This window comes from Triticum urartu, chromosome 4A (genome assembly GCF_056163025.1).
Source record: "Triticum urartu cultivar PI428250 chromosome 4A, HENAU_Tu73, whole genome shotgun sequence".
In the NCBI taxonomy this organism is placed as follows: domain Eukaryota; kingdom Viridiplantae; phylum Streptophyta; class Magnoliopsida; order Poales; family Poaceae; genus Triticum; species Triticum urartu.
This window is the reverse complement of record NC_141876.1, coordinates 296,303,442-296,314,652: the sequence shown is the minus strand read 5'-3', so window position 1 is coordinate 296,314,652 and position 11,211 is coordinate 296,303,442. Positions and strand designations below refer to the sequence as shown.

The following is an 11,211-nucleotide window of genomic DNA, read 5'->3' as shown; positions in this document are numbered from 1 at the left end:
TCTAGGTTTGAGCATTAGAATCGTTTTAGAATTAGATAAAAGAATTAATTTGATGTGATCCTGTTTTCCTATTGTCTAATCTTGGAGTAAGTTTCTCTTGAATATATGTGGTTTGTTTTGTCACTTTGTGGTAATCTTTGGTTAATATAAACATGGTGGTGCAATTATGATTGAAATCACATCAACAGAAAGTCTATGCCTAATTATTATTGGAATTACCTTTACGCTTGTTTCACTATACATGGCAATCTCACGGCTCCTCCTGAACCCAAAACCGTCCATCCACTTAATTACCTATATCAAACCATGGCAAGAAGTTGTTGATTTTGTCGAAAGCAGCAATCAAATGCATGCCTGGCTACCCCGATGAATGCCAAGGGATTTAGAGATATGGGGACGCAGACCATGTCCATCACCACTGGTGCATTCTCTGGCAAGTGCACCCCGCTTCCACTTGGACAGTAACTGCTTCTCCTCGACGCCCATCACCGCTATGGGCTGCCGCTGCTACTGCTCTTGCTCGTCGGCGCCGCATGCTGCTGCTCGCCGAAGCCTCGTGCTGCCGTCGCCCTGGACCTGGTTGCGAGTCGCGACCCACACCATGGTTGCCGTCACAAACTGCCGTGTTCCGTGAAGAACACAACAGTGCTACCCCGACATTGTTGGTCATCCTCTTGGAGCCGCTTTAGACAGGGATGGGTGTACTCCCGCCCGGCGACGTCAATGGCGATGGAGGTGTCGAAAGAGTTGGAGGCGGCGAGCAAGGCGGGCGAAGAGCAGGCTGAGGCCAAGGCGGCACAGGATTGCCAGCCATGAGGCCCTTCTCCACATGCAAGGACTTCGCGTCGTAGCGCTGGATCCCTCTGTCTCCCGCGCCCGTCCTCCGTCGCCTGGCTCCGGCGAGCTCCTGCCTAGGTCGCCCCACCGCCCCTCCTATCTCCCTTCTTCTCTCCCTCACGGCCTCACCTCCCTGTCTTCTTTCTCCCCAGGACCCGCTGATGCCATGGATACGCCCGGGAAGCCTCGCCGCCAGTCTTCCTCGTCGTCACCGGTGACCCCCGCATCACTGCCGGCCTCTGAATCCGCCTCCCAAGCACCTTCCGCGCATGGATCCGGCCCCTTCAAGCTCCATCCACCGCCGCCCTTCTGCATCGAGCCGCTCCGCCGCCCTCAGCCGCTCGTGCCACCGCGCGTTGACCCGATCCTGAACCAGACATATGGACTGCGGGTTGAATATACCAAATTCCAGGGCCCTTTTGTAAAAATGAAGCGTTTTCTTGGATCCACTTATAAAGGGACTGCGGGTTGCATTGCCAAAAAGATAATAACACTCGCGACGACGGATGATCAGAAGCACTCGGCGCTTTATTATTAGGAAGAGATAGGTAAAGATAATAACACTATTCTGATTAGAGCGCCGCGAACCGATAGAAATAGTAAAAGGAAAAAGAAAAACTCAGCCACCATACGATCTCTCTATTCCCTAACCTCCCGACTCTCTCCCCACCAGTGCATCGCCGCCGGCCCCTCCACCTGTTTCCACCGCCCAACCCCCAACCGGCGTCAGCGCCACCACCCCGTCCCCAAGCAGGACGCTGCCTCCGCCCCACCCCCAATCGCGCCCGACACCCCAACCCCGCCCCTAATCGGCGCCGCCAACACCACCCTGCCCCCAACCGGCGCCGCCGTCTCCGCCCCGCCCCCAACAGGCGACGACGCCGCCGTCCCCGCCCCACCCTCAATAGGCGACGATGCCGCAGTCTCGCCCCGTACCCTCACCTTCCACCGCGCGCCGACGGCTGCCGGCATCCCCGCCGTAGGATGACAGCGCCGCCACCCAGATGCGGCCAGCGCCAGCGGGGGTTCCCTCGATCTCGGTGACCACCACCACCCATCGCCGGCCATCGAGGTATGGGACTATGGGAGGATTTGAGCTGAGTCCCTCCTCTACAGTGGTGTTTGAACTGCAGCATTGGAAGATTTGAGCCGCGACGGCCATCGAGGTACAAAGGGGCGTCCAGCCCCAAGCTTCATGCCACGGCCACTGTGTGTTGTGCACCCACGAGCCCCAACGCCACCACCACTGCCCTCCTGCTGCTACATCGGCCGCCCCACCATTGCTGGTTACTCTAGCACCGGCCGCCCCTGGGTAGCTGCTCCAGCGGAAGAAGAAAACGAGCCGTCCCAGGGAGAGGTAGAGCATGAGCACGAGCAGCTGGATGTAGCAGGTGCACCTCTTGTTGATTTCCACAGGGAGAGGTCGCTACACCCTTGCTTATTTCCCCTTCTCTCCTAGCTACAGGTAGCAGCAGGTGCATCTCTCTCAACACAACTCTTTGTTCTCTCTTTATGTTTCAGTTAGCAATATGAATAAAAGGATGATTATCTACTGATTTTAGGGAAAAAAATTAGCAAAAAAAGGAAGTTCAACAACATACAACCAGGGGATGTTTCTATCAGGAACCTTAGTAATCAGTGGACAGATTCACACAGATTTTAGTTTAGTGAGATGTTGCAAGATAGTATGAGCCATTTTCAGTCAGGGATATGTTCAACACCACTGAATTTTACTCCAGGCTTTTGGATTCTGCCCTTTCTGCGGCACCATTAATTTCCATACATATGTGGGCAAAAGTTATATCTTCTTGCACGTTCGAAAAGAAGAAGAAATGTAGTTCAGCGCGTTCTAGGGAAAAAATATTTGAATGCTAACAAAGTTCACTCCAGTTTGAAAACAGAATGGTCGATAGGGAGGGCCTGCTTAACAGGCATGATAATTTGCATTATACAAAAATACTTCTCGATTGTGCCACTGTAGAGTAGTTGCCACTAGATGCCCATAGCCACCGGCACTGGATAATTAGCACTGAACGACTTGCAATCCAGAAGAAAGTTGTGCCCAGAGCCCGTGGAGATCAATAGCACGTTGTGCAGTTGGTCGTGATGTCTCCTGGAGCTTCAAATTTGTGACCCTGATGCATTTTCTTCTTTTTTGATGTGCAATTTGATGCATAAAGTATCAGTGGATGCCCATGGCGTGTGCACAGTATGTGTTTGTGTTAATTCCTGATAGGTTCCTTCATGTACTTCATGGTAATGGATAGAGAGATCCATTATTCATTTTTATAGAAGTTCAAATTTAAATAAAATAGCGGTTCAATGTTTATGAAAGCCACTTTAGTAATTCTTTATTAAAAGTGTACTAGCATTGCAGGTAGCAGCTGCGACATTTGTGCGTGTGTGAATTGCATACGGTAGTTGTGAATTGCATGCAGCCTCCTACACACTGCTGCTGCTTCCCTGTACTTTTTTGGATGACTTTGGTGATGTAGTTGGCTTTGGAGTGCAGCAACCTCCCCTCCTCCCCAACGGCCGGCGTGTGACCCTCCTCCGCCACAGCCGGCGAGCCTCCTCCAGGCACTACCCTCGGATCCAGCTGCCGCAGGGCCCTTGGACCACTCGTGTGCTATCGCCAGGCCATGGATCCCACCGGTCGCCGCTCATCCAGTGCCATGCGGAGGCTTCTCGTCCCGAGCTCTGCGCGGTCCCTGGCTCTGACCACCATCCACCGCCATCGTTGGATCTCGGAGTTGAGCTAGTTAAGGTTGCAAGCTGTACAACAAAGAAATCAACTATTCCCTGCGTACCGTACCAAAATATACGACGTTTTTGTAGTTTAACAGGAACTGCAAAAATATGTTATATTTTGATACATAGTAAATACAGAAGTGGCACACCCGACCCAGTACGTGGCGGTGCATGGTTGGAGGACGACAGAGCAAGTAAGGTGCCGCCTGTCGGGGCACACGCCGTCCATGCCGTGCCGGAGCAGCACGCAGAAGCAGTGGTGCGATGTACTCCAGGGACAGGGTCGATGCCGCTGTGCAACACCTCGGTCCAGCTTCGGACCTGCCGAAAGAAACTGCATGCCACTAACGCAAGAAGTTTACTACGACCAGCTGCAGGGCCTGCATTCTCTAAGGCAATGATATTGTTTGATTCAGGTAATCTTTTTTGGTGAACAAGTGCAGTAGTACACGAGCGCTTATATCCCTACAATATACATGCATGCAGCTTTATTATTGTGGAAAAGATTGCTTCCACCCTTCATTCTGTACTGAAATTGTAAATAAATATTAAACATGCATGATATACCCATGGGGCGTTGTTATCATGCAGATCCCCGTGTTTTTACTCCAAGTTGAAGGAAAGACCACAACCTCTGAAGCTTGGCGTTTCTCCGAGAGGAAAGGAACTAGCAGAGCTCTCGTTTGGATTAGACAAGAAGGAAAACAGGACAACTTACAGGGGAATGCCAAGGCAAAAAAGAAAACACAAAAACCACCGTTGGCGAGTTTGCCTCATGTTTGCTGATCACTGCTGCGAGTTAACCTTGCCATTTTCAAGTGGATGTAAGTGAGAAACACCATTTTATTTCCAAAGGGAGCAGCGAGAGACCGAGCAATGCGCGCGCGCGCCGAGGTCCAAAGGAAAACCGATCCATCCATCGACGCGACGCATTAACGTACCGTACGCGTGTGTTTGTTGTATTTACGACTCGATCGATCGTGAACAAGCTTGTGCGTACGTTCATCTCTCGTGACTTAGTAACTTTCTTATTTCTTTTTGGTAACTTTAGTTATTTCTTAAAAAAGGACATGTAAGAAGTTCAGATTTAGAAAACTAAGCAGTTCAAAAATAATTAAAAAAAATGAATTTTCTCTCTTTTTTTTAAAAAAACTAGAGGTTCAAAACTAAATAACAGAGAAGTACCAATGTTTATAAAAAAGGAACGCCAAATGAAAAAATAATAAAGCAGATTAAAAAGTTTATAAAAAAATGGGTTTCCCCATTTTTGAAAAAACTTTAAATAAAACTAGAGAAGTTCAAATTTAAAAAACAGAAAAGTTCAATGTTTCGTACAAAGCCAGAAAGGTCAAAATTAAAAACACAGAGTAGTTAATGTTTTATAGGAAAAAAATGGGGATGCATTGTTTAAAAAAACTAAAAGTTCAAATTTAAATAATAGAAAAGCGGTTAGATGTTTATTACAAAACCACAAAATTCACTAAACAAAAAACCCAAGTTCAAATTAAAAACATAGAGCAGTTTAAAATTCATAAAAACACCATGTCAAATGGATGGGATCGATGGACATAGACGGCGACCACCGGTGCACTCGCAACCGACTTTGGACTACAGCGACGACCGAATCAGACTTTCCCCTGGCATCAGCAATCTTCCTTCTCTTCCTGTTCATCAACGCGCGTCGCCGTCCACTTGTGACGCTCCACCCGCTAGTGTTAAAGACAAATAGTATTCTACATGAGAAGTTCATGTATTACTGCCCATGGGAAACTTGCTTATGAGAATTGACCCCAATTTTCCTATTGTTTTTGCAGACCTTGGATTCAAGAGAAAAATGTGTATAAAAAGGGGTTATTTCGAAAGTTCAGGTGTAACGAACATCGAAGTTCAAACAAAAAAATGTAAACAAAAAAACATGGAATTCAAAGAATAAAAACTATGGATTTTCAAAAAAAAATAATAGCGCGTGAAGTTCATGTTTCAGAAATTCCGAAGTTCACGTGTAGTACATAAAGAAGAAAAATCATCAAATGAAAAAAAGAGACCATCGAGACCATTTCACTGAAAAGCAAAAAAAAGCATAAAAATGTCACGACAAAATTCTATAAGAAGTTCAAACTTAAAAACCGAAGCAGGTCCACGTTAAGAAAATGAAGTTTTTAATATCTAAAAGCCAAATTTGGAAGGTCAAAAATTTGAGCAAGAAGTTCAAATAAAAAAAGCTACTTCAAAAATCTTTATAACGGATTTTCCCCGTTTATAAAAAAATCAGAGAAGTCCAAATTAAAAAAGAGTAGCATTTTAAAAGATTTTATAAAGACAGATTTCCTCCATTCTATAAAAACTAGAAGTTCAAATTAAAATAACGGTGCGGTTTCATTATTTATATCAAAAAGGATTTTCCCCGTTACTAACCAATAAACTAAGGAGTTCAATTTTAAAAAATGGTGAACTTCGATGTCTATAAAAATTATGATTTTTCACATTATTAAAAATAAAACCAAGAAATTCAAAATTTTAAAACAAGAAAGTTCAAAAAACTTGATTTTCCTCGTTATTAAAGAATAAAACTAAGAAGTTCAAAGTTTGTAAAAACCTCACATTCTCGTTACTAAAGAATGAAACTAATAAGTCTGAATTAAAATAAGGGAACAACTAAAAAAGTTTAAAAAGATTTTCCTCATTTTTTCAATAACTAGGATTTTCCCCGATACTAAAGATTAAACCATGGAGTTCAAAAATAGAAAAAAAGACAAATTCGATGTTTATATTAAAATCGAACACAATTCTTTACTCAAAAAATAAAATATGTGAAGTTCAAATTAAAATAACTGAGAAGTTCAAAGTATATTAAATCCTAGGATTTATAATCTCAAAAAACAAAAACAAAAAAACAATGCCATTTTGGGCATTTTTTGCCCAATACTAAAGATTGAAATCAAGAAGTTCAATTCCAAAAAACAGAGTAGTTAAATGTATGTAAAAAACTCCGGTTTTCTAGTTTCTAGAGAATAAAACCAAGAAGTTCAATTGGAAAAAGCAGAAAAGTTTGATATTTATTTGAAAAAAGTCAGATTTTTCTAGTTACTAAAGAAAAAAACCAATAAGTTCAATTCCAAATAACAAAGAAGTTCGATGTTTTTAAAAAACCTCCAATTTTCACATTTCTAAAAATACACCGCCAGAAGTTACACAACCTTTTAACTTCTCCGCGTTTTGATGTCTATAAATTCAAATATTTTCATGTAATCGAGAGAATTTCGGATTGATAGCTGCCAGAAGTTCAAGTACTACACTGTGTGCATTTTGTATGAAAAAAAGAATGAAAAAGCAAAGGCTAAAAGTTTTATTGCTAGAAGTTCAAGTGCTCGGCCCGAGAAAGTTCAAAAAGTCTTGTGAGAGAGGTTGAACAAAAATACGAGACAGAAGTTCAAGGGGAAAACAACGGGAAATTCAACTACTACACGGACTGCGTTTCAAGTGAGAATAAAAAGAATATAAAACTAAAATCCTAAAACGTTTGTTGCAAGAAGTTCACGTGCTCCTCCTAGTGAAGTTCAAGAACTCTAGTGCGAGACGTCCGACCTTCAATTACATGTAAAGAATAGACAAAAACGATTTTGTTTTTGCCATTTTAAGAACTGCTCTCAAATGACAATGAATTTGTAACGCCTATCTACATGAAAAATATGCTCCTATTCATAAGCTTTCCAACGGTATATTATATGCTATAATCTGATGGATGGTTTAAAAGTTTTATATATACTGTTTAAAACACATTTTTGTGTATTCAAAAAATTCTTTTGAACCATCAAGAGTATGGAAAACTTATCAACACAGGAAAGTTGCGAGTATTCAACAGCTTTCCATTGGTATATCATTTGCTCAATTTCGGTAAGTGGTTTGGGAGTTACGGGCAAAAAACAGCACGGCAAAAACAGAGTGAAGTTCAAATAGACATGCCCCAGAAATTCAACTACTTCACGCAGTGCATTTCCATTCACGATGAACGCATAAATCATGATCTCGCCATTTTCTAATTTACTTCAAAACGACAGGAATATCATTTGTGTAAGTTCAAGTCCTCGATTAGAGAAAGTTAAAAAAATTATTGTGAGAGAGGTTTGTACAAAAGGAATATCATTTGTGTAACACTGACAAATGGATGAGAAAATTACAAATGGAAATACGTCATAGAAGTTCAACGTGAAAACTACAAGAAGTTCAACTACTGCGCTGAATGAATTTCAGATGAAAAACTTTTAAAATTGCCGCAAGTATGAAAAAATGATCAACACAGGAAAGTTGCGTGTTTACAATAGCTTTCCATCGGTATATCACTTGCTCAATTCCGATGAGTGGATGGAGAGCCAAGAGCAAAAAAACACGTGAAAAACAGAGTGAAGTTCAAGTAGACATGCTGAGAGGTTCAAGTTCTTCACGGGGTGCATTTTCGAAGAATCTGTTTCGTGATAAAGGCAGAACGCATGTTCTTGTTGTTTTCAAAATTACTTGAAAACAACTAGGAATCAGAGAAAAAACTATCTACATGAAAAAGTTCCGCATTTTCCGTAGCTTTTCAACGGTATATTATTTGCCTATTCCGATAAAGTTTGTAAAAATCATGGCCAAAAAATGTTTTTAGCTGTTTTCCAAATTGACTTAAAACATTAAGGAATTGGGAGAAACAATATATACAAAAAAGTTTCGCATTTCCTTAAGCTTTCCAACGCTGTATCATTTGCTACATTCGGACCTACGGTTAAAAAATTAGCTTGAAAAAACAAACTCGGAGGAACTTGAACCGTTTTCTAAATTAATTTTAAACCGTTCAAAATTATAAAAAACTTTCAACATGAAAAAGTAGTGCATTTTCATAAGCTTTCCAATGTCATATTATTTGCCTCAATTGGATTAGCCGTTTAGAAATGTCATTGAAAATACGAACTCGGCTGTTCGGTCTGCGAAATAGTACAATTTTTCAAATTACTCTGTAACCATAGGGAATTAGAGAAAACTTTCAACATGTGGAAGGAGCGGTTTTGCAGCAGATTTCAACGCCATATTATTTGCCTCATTCCGATAAACAGTTTAGAAATGCGACCGAAAATATGATTCATGTTTTTTGTATGAAGAAAATACGGTTTTCAAAACTGCTCTTAAATCACTTACATTTTACCAAAAATTTAACTTGGGTCATGATACTCGTGTCCATAGCTTTCCAACGGTATATCGCAAGCCTCATTTGGGCAATGTTTGCCGAAATTCAACCTAGCACTGGGGGAAGTTCAGGTCGAACAACTCAGGCAGTAAAATTGCAGCAGACGCATGTTCATCACGACCCTAGAGCAAAATCCGCCAACGAGCAAGATTCCTATTTAAAACAGACATTTAGTTGCTAAAAATCGTTAGTAGATTACACTTACATCAAATAGAACATGACTGACCAAAATAATTCGTGAGACACGGTTACGAAGATAGCCTGAAGGTCGGGTTCCTACAAGGGAAGTTCAGGCTGTGTAACTCAGAAAGTTCAGGTTGTGATCAGAATAGTATATATATATGCTAATATTAGCAGAATAATTATTCTATAACACTTCTGCACTGCACACTCAATGCAAAGGCATTGCAATTTCTATCGCAAGGGTACTGCAATTAGGGATGTAAACGGATCGGATCGGATCGGATAATGCTTGTACCATATCCTTTACCATATTTTTGGCCGGATTCGAAGCGGAGCGGATAATGACCGGATGCGGATTCGAATGCAGATTATGTCGGACTACGGATTCGGAGGGAAGGTGGAGTAAATTCGGACCGGAAACGGACAAAAATTATCGGATGATACGTGCAAATACATGATTTATTTCTAGTAAGCAAACAATATGAAAACATGTTTTCATCCAAGCGCATAACACTAGAGAGTGGCGTTTTAAAGTTATAAATCACCAGTATAGCAACAATATGCAGTACCGATAATATGCTCATAGCATTACACATAGTGTCCAAGACGAAGGTCGTACTTAAGAAATATTTAATTCAATCAAAGTTTTTATTTATTATGAAAGGCAAGTATCCGATCAAGTACGTAGAAGCCGGTAATCATCCTTGATTTCTCTTCAACATGGTGTTCTTCCAATCCACTGGCATCACCCTGTGAGAATGATAAGAGATATTAGATCATTAGATGCTACACTTGACAATAAGAGAAATAATTGATACTTGGCTGTGGACAATTAAGTAGTTCGAACACACATGCATCAGTTCTGAGGTGTATATATCCACATGATTAATTTGTAACTTCTTAGAGTACGTGTATATAGTGAGAAGAAAAACATCAAGCATCAGATATTGAATGCATCGATGCACGTACTATACATAGATGACTAATTCAAGATGCACGTACTATACATAGATGACTAATTCAAGATGCACGTACTGTACAAGATTTTGTATAAATGTTCAGGAATAAGTGTTGGCCGAAACCAAATACTACTGTCTCTGTCTGTCTCCTCTGTTTTTCAGTTACTCTGTTTTTGTCTGAAAGTCTGAAGCATACGTCTTTCTAAAACACAGCATGTGTGTGAGTCCACAAAAAGAAGACAGAGACGAGAGAGATTGTGAGGGTCTGACCATAGATACATTGATTCAGCAAGACATGTAGGTGCAAGAAGCTAACCCAAGGCCCAAGCAAGCAAGCAATCGGATTGATTTCTAGAGCTAGCTACTGGATTCATTGCTTTCAACCTGGTGAGTTTAGAGGAGTATGTGCGTACGTGCTACTGGTCAAGTTCTATCGGCGTGTTACCAACGGCGAGCTGCGTCGATGCGAACCCACGTCGGATCCATGCAGATCGCCATCAAGGCGACGGACGTTTCCCATCGTCGCTTCCAGGCTGCCGATCATGGCCGTGACTCATGAGAAGCGTCGGCCATGCCCGTCGAGGCTCTATGATGTTGGAGTGCCTTTTGCCGTGGTGTGGGCGTGCTGCTGCTCACGGCGTCCATTGACAGCCGGACATGATCATAGATCATCGTTGCTCTAACTTGCGCAAGACTATGTGCATCTACGAATTCACTTACCTCCATTGTTGGCACCAACTGATTGGCCACGGGCATATTTGACCATCGTTCAACCACCAGACTATCGAGAGATCAAAGATGCAGCTGGCGGCCGGGGAGAAGCAACAATGCAAGATGACGATGTAGAGAGGGATATGATATGATGCGCTATCGCCGTCGGCCGATGTGCTACCAATTTTACAAGCGGTGATTGCGTACGAGATTATGGTAGAGTATATGGGGTGACTGCAAATCAACAATTATTAACTTAAATGGGTGGGCATATGGACCACAGGACCAGCTCGTCTGGGCTTATTTTATCGGATATAATCTGGTTTTATTACCTCGGATAATCCGCAAAAAATAGCGGATAATCCACATCCGTCGGATACTAGTGATACCATATCCGCTACCATATCCGCCGGATATCCGATTGACCGAAATCCGTATCCGCATCCATATCCGGCGGATTCACATAATTGCATACCATATCCTCAAAAACGGATGCGGATGCGGATTCGGCGCGGAAATTATCCGTACCATTTACATCCCTAACTGCAA

The 11,211-nt window shown here is 42.3% G+C and overlaps 1 long non-coding RNA gene and 1 pseudogene across 3 annotated transcripts; both read left to right on the top strand.

The window, feature by feature from the left end:
• The first annotated feature begins 370 nt into the window (after positions 1-370).
• On the top strand, positions 371-1,197 carry LOC147975641 (uncharacterized; annotated as a pseudogene).
• A 150-nt stretch (positions 1,198-1,347) lies between these two features.
• Positions 1,348-4,593, top strand: LOC147975640 (uncharacterized). 3 transcript variants are annotated; one of them, XR_015600988.1, is made up of 3 exons: positions 1,453-2,312; positions 3,215-4,004; positions 4,180-4,593. It is a non-coding gene; the product is annotated as an uncharacterized LOC147975640 (long non-coding RNA). The 3 variants fall into 3 exon arrangements; XR_015600987.1 differs by having other exon boundaries at positions 1,459-2,312; positions 3,350-4,004; XR_015600986.1 differs by having other exon boundaries at positions 1,348-4,004.
• The last annotated feature ends 6,618 nt before the right edge of the window (positions 4,594-11,211 follow it).